This window comes from Fundulus heteroclitus, chromosome 15, assembly GCF_011125445.2.
Source record: "Fundulus heteroclitus isolate FHET01 chromosome 15, MU-UCD_Fhet_4.1, whole genome shotgun sequence".
NCBI lineage: Eukaryota > Metazoa > Chordata > Actinopteri > Cyprinodontiformes > Fundulidae > Fundulus > Fundulus heteroclitus.
The window spans coordinates 16,223,559-16,233,540 of NC_046375.1; the positions used below are offsets into that span (position 1 = coordinate 16,223,559).

Below are 9,982 nucleotides of genomic sequence, written 5' to 3' on the forward strand. Positions count from 1 at the left end.
CTTTTTAATTGACCGCCTGAAATAAATCAACCTTTTCGCTAATATTCTAATTGTAAAATCACAGATTGACCTGATAGGAGTCTACGAAGGGCCTGAGCGCTCCTGCAGGAACGGCAACACCTCCGGCCTCGCGTCTGAAACCGTCACTTCCCTTTGACTGACATGAAGTGCTTTACATTTCCTTCAGCAGAGAGCAGGCCTCTTCAAAGTCCTGCATCATGCAAAAAGAAAAAAGAAAAGGTTTGCAAACAATATGTTACCAGAAAAAAAACTAACAGCTTCCAATGAAAGGAAGCTCCAAGGTTGCATGGTTGCAGCAGCGCCACGCTGGGGTATTATTGTTCAATTCACTTCAAAATGAAAAAAACGTGGAAAAAGATTTTTAATTCAACTTAAACAAAACGGTGCCCAAGAGTCCGTGCGTCAAAAGTAAATGTTTTATTCAGACCAAAACTGATGATTTAAGGCATGTAGGGATTTCTCAGTGGGAAAACACAAAATAGAAAGCTTTAAAGACCTAGGATGGCACAAATTTAGCTCTAGATGGTACTTATTAGCAACCTAATGTTGAGTTTTCTTCTTCATTTTGGAGTTGCCTCCAGCTTATCATTCATTTTTATTAAGTCTCGCACTGATTTGGTGTGGTGAGACTTTGGAGCTTATCACCACTCATTTTCTGCCATTTGATAAAAAGGCAATAAAAAACACACGCTCATGTTCCACACGCCTGTACAATCGACTGTTGGCTTTTAATGCATGTACTGCAACCACCTGGTTTCTACCACGAGAGCACACCCACTGTGGCAAAAGTTGAGGTTAAAGCAAATATTTCACTGCCAGGATAATTCAAATCTGAGCCGAGAGCTGATCAGGGGGGATTTACCTCAGAAGATCTGCCGGGGATGAAAATAAATTCGTTGCCGAAAACGTCTGGCAGGAAGCAGAAGCATGTGAGGAGACTCGTCTGTGAAGAGGCGATGAGTTATTTGCATGGATACCTTTAGGAAACAAACATGTCACATTCTTTTAACCACCACCACCCCGCCCACCTCTCTGTGTGCTTTTCGTGCGCTCATCGGCCAAAGCAAGAAGCGCGGGCGCACAAAGACATGCAGCTCTGATTGCGGTATGAAAGCCAACATCAGGACCGCAGCCGTGTCATCATCGTGTCCTCCTCTGGACTCTGGCGGATGTTTCCGCTCGGGCTCGTCCGCCAAGAGCAGGTAGACGCGGCCCGCTTTACGGTAGACGAGGACCGGTGGAGAGCCACGGCGGAAGACATCACGTCCGGATCGGAGGCCTTTCTGCAAAACAGTACCTGCCCGTTAGGTTTGAGATTGAGTTAGGTGGATATGGCACACGTGCATGCAGGTAAGACATTTCAGGTATTGCACTCGTGGCTTAAATCACTTAAAGTGCTTAATCCACTGAATACGGCCTTAAGTGAGTGTGAGCAATTGTTGCCAACTCACATTCACCTAATCTGTCTGATCTGCTTTAGGCCAGATCAAAAGGAGCACTGCTGTCCTGAAAGTGGGTCCTGAGTTCCTTTAAATCAAGATTAAAAACACATTTGTTTAGGATTGCCTCAACTGTTCTAGTTAACTGAATCACCACTTTTTTGTTCTATTTTCTATCTACATTTTATTCCTACTTGCTTTTATTCTGTTTTATTTTGCTATATTTTAATCATGTAAAGCACTTTGCATTGTCCTTGTACTGAATTGTGCTATATAAATACATTTCCCTTGGCCTTGACTGTGGGCCAACAAAAAAAAAAAACAAGTGCCACCTACTGGCCGTTGAAGGGATATGAACGTAAACCAGGAGGAAAGCCTATACATTTGCTAATAACTTTAAAACTAAAAACAGTTACTAAATTTTGTAGGATATATGTAGAAACCAACCATTGCCACACCCACCAGGCCAGCTAAGATGAGCCCCAAAGTCCAGGGCCAGCTTCCTGAGCCAGAGGGTTTGCTCCGTGAGCTGATGAAACAGCAGGCCCTCTTCTGTCAAGGCCGCGGTGGGGACCTGGAGCAACACGCAGGCGCATCAGAGACCAGGGGCTGGTCAGAGAGCCCTCCTCCTGGACCCGGACCATCAGGTGAGCCAGCCTAGCTCCCGCAGGCTTGGGCTTCTGCGTGGGCTTCTGGGGAAGATCCCTGCGAGCCGACGCACCTGGGAACAGATAGCAGGGCGAGGCGGAGAGGAAGAGCTTAACAAACGTGGCTGCAGTCACCTTCAACATCAAAGACTACAGCGTTGCAGCTACTACAAAAACAAGATAATCATAATTTTTATAGAAATTAGATTGGTTTATACATTATATATCTATATATATAGATTATATATTATATAGAATATATATATAATCTATCTATTCTCTATATATATATATATCTATAGATATATATATACTCGATAGCTCTATAATATATATATAATATATAATTAAAAGTCACATCACAATGCAACTCCTTTGTTGTGTATGAGCTCTATATTTAAACATACAAACCTGGCTAAAACTTGTACAGGAAACAAAAAGTATGCATCCCATTACTACAGTACAAACTGTTAAATTTTGTGTTTCTATGTAACAGATCTAGACAACAGTTAATAATTTTTGAAGGGAAGAGGAAAAAGCCAAGCGTTTTTTCTCAAATATCTTGACATTCACACCCCCCCCCCCCCCCCCCCCCCATAAGACTTTCCAGCCGTAATTACAGCAAAAGGTCGTTTCTATGAATTAACTCAGGGGAGATGAGCCCGAGACGTGCGTGGCAACACTTTCATCAGACTTTTGTTTGGAAACCATGTTTAATTTTCTTTTCACCACAAAAATGTCTATCAAATAAGAAGCGTATGTCTCAGGGAAAGAGAGGGATTTAGTATAAGCTTTTTGCTTTAAAGCTGGAGCTACATATGCTCAGTAAGTTTTTTTTCTTTACCTAGGCATATGATTGTACTGGCAGCGGTTTATCTTTCCCTCACACAGCCGGCGGACAGACAGGGGACGGCCAAAGTTCACATGCATGCAGCCGTAATTCTCCTGCAGAACTTTGCTGGCCTTCAGCAGGCCCTGCAGAGAGAAAGAGAACAAGAATAATAATAATAATAATAATAATGAGAAAAAGAACTACAGATATGTATGCATTACCTCACACCAAGTCTAATGAGATAAAGAATATCACTGCTGTCAAGCTCGTACTGTTTTCACCCTATGAGGCTGTGCTTATAAATTGGGATCTTTGTGACTCCTACTGTATGAACAAAAACACAAAAATGACACTTTGTGAGCTGCAGTCATGCATGCATGGAAGGATTCTGCCAAAAGTGTAAACGGTTTTATGAAAAATGTTGCAAGGTCTGAAGCGGATGCCAGTTCAAGAACACAACGAACAGATAAGATGTATTCTTACTTTGTTTCTACTGAAAAGTTAAAAGTTCAGTTGAAATCGCTTCAAATGTTTTCTTTTACTTTTTAATGCCGGTTAACATGCATTCAAGCACAGGGCCCAATAAGGAGTGATAATACTTAAAAAGGTGGCTGCCTCCCCGAGTAAATCTGAGATTCATACAAAACGTGCAGGAAAAAAATAATGATTTTGCATCGAAAATACAAAAGGCAATGCAAAGCTTACCAAGACGCATCCGTTGAATTTATTTTCCAGCATAACTAGGTTTGACTGGCATACATTGTAAGGATCTACCGTTATCCTTCAGTAGGTAGAGCAGTACGTACCGCGGTGCTCTCTCTGGGTTTGGGGACGCCCAGTAACTCGTGCGCGAGCAGCGACTCCTCCAGCACCCGGTCGTAGCTGATACTGATGGGCAGCAGGGTGACGTCGAACACCTCGCCTTTAAAGAAGGGCTCCAGGATCATGTGCATCATACCTGCAGACGTTTACCGATACAGACGCAGAGTGCATTTCGAATCAGGATGGTCTAAAAAAAAATATATTAAGACCTGCTCTGGAATAAAAGGAGAACGATCGCTCCAGATGAAAGCTCACCTAACTTCGGTGGGAGGGACTTCAGCGTTCGACTCCTGAGACCTTCCACGAAAAACTCCAGAGGAGCAAATCCTTTCTACGAAAAACATTTCAAAATGTCAGTGTCCCTCTTTTATCCACTGGAATCAAGAACCGGAGTGGGGGTACTTGATAAACCTATTTCTATTATGACCATGAAATCAGATTAATATTTAATGATTTATTTGAACAGCTGTGTTTTTTTTTTCGGGGTGGAGGGATTATTCTACGAAACAACTTTAGGTGTGGGATCATTATTCCTGTTGAAACACTCGGTTAGGTCTCAGTTCCATGGCATAACGCATGCATCAGTGGTTCCTGGATTGTTCTTCAACCTCCTGATTAATTTCCTTCTTTTCTGAGGACCACAATTTTGATCGGACAGCTGAAACTTGTACAGAATTGGGCGTTCCAACAGGAAAATGATTCCTAAAGCAGGCCAACATTAGGTTCCTGGAATGGAGCCAACCTCATGAAGACTTATGGACTATGCTAAAGGCCATGTTTGTGCTAAAAAACCAACCAATTTAACAATCCTCTGCTGTATCTCTCATTCTGTGTGTCTAATTTGGACCCCATCTGGATTAGAGAGAGTCCACAATCAAAGTCATACAACCGAACTTTGCATTCGAAACAGGGCTTTGAACCAATTTTTTATTTTTTTTTTTTCAATCGGTTCGTTCCGAACAGAAACGGAATTATAACGTTTCCGGTTATGAGTTCCACTAATAAATTGATGTTCCCGAACCGGTTAGAACAAAAAAAAATACTGTTCCCGGAACGGTTAATTTCGTTCCTTTCGTTTGACAAATATAGCTATTGATATTGTGTTTGGAATGAGCGTTTAACTTAACGATGGATCGTAATTTACCTCTTATTTAAGATGTGTAGCTCTACCGGAGACACTGCTCTCTCTCCATTCAGTCAGCGAATGTGTGATGTGATGTCACACAGGAAGTGATCCTCAGCCGTCATGGTAACGTGCACTAACCTGACTCCGCCAGCTGTGTGTCGCTCTGGAGCGAAAACTTTGAGGAACGAAATAAAACCGGTATTAACCGGTTACCATTATTTTTAAATAAGTGTTCCAGTTCCAGAACATAAAAAATAATAACGTTTCCGGTTTCGTTTCTGTTCCCTGTAAAATGCAAAAAGTTCCCGGTTTTCGTTTTCGTTCCTTGAACCGGTTCAAAGCCCTGATTCGAAATCATCCTTTGGTTGTTGCAATTTGACGTCAGAAACTCTTTTGCAGCCGACCATCGCATGCCTTACTCTGACAATTGTCCGAACATATTCTGACAGCACAGCCCAGTAGAGTTTGTCAGAGCCAATGGCACGGCGGATAAAGAAGCCCCAGAGCCACGCAGTATCTCTCCCACTATCTTCATCCCTGCGAGAGCTTTAAGGATGAAGGAAGTGAAAAAAAAAAACAAACAGAAAGAGATAAAGGAACAGTGAGTCTGCTTGTAAGGATGATTTTTTTTGACTGTTTCAACAACAACGGCTCGGTCCAAATTGAATAGATACTTGCGAATTCCTGCAGCAATTACGGGAAGTGGTATGTCGTAGCTGAACATGATGTAGGAGACAACCAGGAAGTCCACATAACTCCTGTGATTGGGCATCAGGATCACAGGACCCTCCTGAGCGGCTTGCTGGAGCTGCAGAAAAAGAGAGGAGATACAAAAAAAAAGAATGCCTTAAATACCTTAAATTTGCTTTTTATTAAAATACATATTAAGTAATTTTTTTTCCATACAGAACTGTTTACCGTTGGTTATAATCTAGAAATATCCTAAAAGAACTGATGAAAAGGGGATTTGTAGTCTCCACAATTTGAAACTTGGGCTTCTTTATCCATGGATAGAGAAAGTGACACAATCACTAAGAAGGTGGACCTCTGCAAAAACTCTGTAACTTGCGCTATGCTCCTTTAATAATTGTGGCTAAAAGTGACAAAGAGCCAAGTTCGGCCACCCACTGACATTCCTTTCCACAAATATCGCCATCTCAGATGATTTCTCAATCCCGTTTTAGCAAAAGTTTTGTTTTCAATTATTTTAAAATCTAAAACGAGTAAAGAAATGGTGATTCTTTGAAAGAAAAATTACAAAAAAGTTACTGTAGTAGCGATCTACAGTCTTTTTTCAAAATGTCTGGTAAGATTTCCGACCCGAAATGGGTTTTATTTAGCTGGACTGCAAAGAAAAACAGCTCTACGGATCGTCAATGTTGCAGACCCCTGGTTTAGTGTCAGTGGCAGAGATCAAAACCATCATACGACCACCGCCCTGTCTCAAAGAAAGGAAGCTGTTTTACCTAGCAGTCTTTTTGGTCTCTGAACCTACTGTAACTTATTAAAACTGAATACTCTATTTTTTATTTATTATGCCACTGAAATGTAATTTTTTTGTCTTTCCTTATATTTTCATCTAATAAAGATCTTTGAATTGTCTTATTGCTAAAATGTGCTAAACAAATAAACTTGTCTTAATTTGCAACCCTCTGGAACATTTTGCCCAACACCCCATCGAGTGTAATACTGGATATATTTTATATTCATCACGAAAAGGAAAAATTGCACTGGGTTTGTTTTTAACTACAGATTAATTATTAATGGGGCCGTAGATCCAGTTTATCCTCTTACTTTTCAACCAAAGCTTGACAATTCAGCGACTCAAACCCATCCCACACTGACCGCGTTGAGTCCTTCGACGTTGACGTAGATGGCACTGAAGAGTCTCTTGAACACCTTCCTGAACGTGAACGCCATCAGTCGGATGAACCTCAGCTGCAGGTTTTGAGACATTTCCCCCAAAGTCCTGCGTACTTCGCCTCTCACTTCCTCCACAGATGACCCCGTCTCCACAGCAACCTGAGGAGGAATGAAGGGAGGAAGCCAGGCTGCATGCTGATGTTGCTACATTGTGACACTTCTCATGGCTACAGCTTTTTTTTCCCTCGATCCTACCTCTTGGATCACATAGCGCAGATACTGAGACTCCAGCACGGCTTTGTTGAGCTCAGCTGCGGAGCAGGGCGCCGCTCCTTTGTGCGGTGGGGGCTAAAGGTCCTGAAGGCAAAGCTCAAGTCACTGCAGTGCCGCTTGTCCTCCAGTATGTCCACAAATTCCTCTTCATCTTGCAGACCAATCTTGCCTAATCCTCTGTACTGCAGGAGAGAATGATCATAGTGTAAAATAAATACAGCTTATGAAAATGAATTACACAAAAATGTGCATAAAGAAAGCATGGATTCAAATATCGACCATCCTCGATAAATAAACTGTATGGTTTTTTTATGCATCATTGGTTATATTAAAATAATTGTGCAAGAAATGCATTCAGCAAAGGATACCCACAAAGGGTCACTGCTAAAATAGTTTACAGAGGCCTACATCCAAGGTTATTACGGGAAAGTTGAGTGGAAGGAAAAAAAGTGCACTACCAATTTAGACAAATGCTACAGAAAGAGGATTAAGAAGTAAAGTCCATCAGACAGACTGCTTTAAATTACAAAGAGAAGTGCTTCTCCTGTTGCATCCCTTATACTAAGACACTTCTCACCAGTAGACAATGTCAGAAGTGCCTAACCTGGGCTGACTGCTGCTCACACATACAAAGGCCTCTTTTTCAGTTAAAAGGTCAATTTTACAGATACATTTAGAAATCAAGGTGGCATAGTTTAGAGGAAGTGTGGCGAAGACTAGAATAAAAGCTGTTTGACGTCCAGAGTGAAGTTCCCAGGCTCAGTTATGACCCGGAGAGCCAGGTCATATAGGCTGATGTTGGTTCACTGAGCTTGATCAAGTCTTAAGTCCACACAGATGTCTATCAACATGTTTTAGAGTCCTTCTGCAGCAAAGCTTTAGGTAGAAGTTGATTTTATTTCTAAGAGAACGTGGCACCTGCCCCACGCGGCCAAAAGTATCAATACCTGGTTTAATCACACTGCGCTTGATTGGCCAGCAAGTTCTCCTGACATAAACACCACAAAGAATCTAAGGAGCGTTGACAAGAGGTCCAGCAGACCCTGCAAGGGCGCCATTAACGCAACCTGGGGTCCCGGAACGATTCAGCAGAGCCGCACTGCTGCAATCCCACGCTGCATTCATGTAGTAATTCATGCCAAAGGAACCCCAACTAAAGTATTGAGAACATATACTATGCGGTACGTGGATATACACAGTGGGTTGGCCTTCCTGTATCAAGAATAATTTTTAATCATTCTTATGCAATGTTCTACTTCCCTGGGAAATTTTATCTTAGATTCTAATTTGTCTATACACCATAGTCTCCAAAATTAGGAAAAAGATGGATTGAAATCTTTCTAAGATTGTCGTTTGTTTGTTTTTTAACAAGTTATTCAACCTTCTAAATTAATTCTAAATCAATGAGCCGTAACCATCGTGCTCCACTGTTGTCTTTTTGTGCATAATACTCAGAAAATCAGAAAGCTGTTGGCACATTTTTTTTTTTTTGCCTGAAATGCTACTTACTGTCACTTTTTTAAATGTTTTCCAAGTTTCTAAGAACTTAATTGTACATTTATGGGACTCTGAAAATCCATTTGTAGCCCAGTGTGCTGAAATAAAGCATGTGAATGGAGAGTTAGTATAGTTTTAGGATTTTAATGAGCTTTTTAGTGTGTGTGTGTGTGTGTGTGTGTGTGTGTGTGTGTGTGTGTGTGTGTGTGTGTGTGTGTGTGTGTGTGTGTGTGTGTGTGTGTGTGTGTTAAAGCATTAGGTTTATCGAGGTAACACAGTTCAGTTCTGTACTATGACCCGGTTAGCCGCATATTGGGCAACAAGTTGCCTGATTAGAAACGCAGAACAAGCTGAAATGGACCGAGCTTTGAGCAGTTTATGTCCGCCTCAGTCTGCAACCATCTGCAGCTGATCATTTATTTACACGGCATTTAAAGCTTCACTTCTGTTTTCTTAGGCAAAAGCCTTTCGAGTAAACTCAATGACAGTGGGAGCGAGAAGCTCAGTAAGTGTAAAGTGCATTTTAACTCCATATTGACGGCGTCTTACCGTGTTCGCCATTATTTACAAAACCCCCGTCCTTCCTTGCAGGCTGTCCCGTTTTGGCTTTCGCTTTTTCTCTCCTATAGCTTCACACACACACAAAACTGTGCCTTGAAGCAACTCGCACTTCAGGCCAATAGAGTTACAGGATTTCAGAAACTCCTCCCTACCGACTTGAAACGGGCAGTCCTTTTATTTTAGCGAATGTTTTTTTGCCCTCCAATAACCTGAGGGTCCCCCTTGAAATAAGGAGTTGTAGTTCCAGCAGTTGTCCAGAAGATGGAGGTGTTTCCCAGCCATTCATGATCTAAACCCGCTTATCCTCGCTGGGTTACTATTGGGCCAGACCACCCGGAGGTATAACCTGGACTGGACTGGACAGCAGGCCAGGCAATCACAGAGAATGTAAAGTGATTTTCTGTTTTATTAATCATTTTTATTATTATTATTATTATGCCTATCTTGGCTGGGCTGCATGTCATATGGATCTGTCCCACTTCATTTCATACCTGTAAAACTAGGGAGACCCTGGTGAAGACCCAGAACTATATTTCCCAGCTGGCAGGAGTAAGTCGCTTGGGAGAGGGATGTCTGGTTTGCCGTCCTGGACCTGTGCCACCCCCCCCCCCCCCCCCCCCCCCCCACGACCCAATCTTGGATAAGTGGAAAACAATGGATGGAACAAATAATTTTATGACCCTTGATTGATCCTTATTTTTTTTTTCGTCAGTGAAGGCATAAATAGCTTTAATCTTTGTTGTGCCCTAACTTACATTCACGCCATTACCGAAGGCTTGGCATCATATCTTATTTCCATTGGTTGCGGTTCTGATTCGAGTTTGGGTCAGTTGTCTTCTGAAATCGGAGAGATTTCGACTCTTGATCCAAACAAGAGAACAACGAGCAACCTGCTGATGGC

General features: G+C 42.0%; 1 pseudogene; it reads right to left on the minus strand.

The window, feature by feature from the left end:
- Positions 1-43: 43 nt before the first annotated feature.
- On the minus strand, positions 44-9,300 carry LOC118566177 (annotated as a pseudogene).
- Positions 9,301-9,982: the final 682 nt, after the last annotated feature.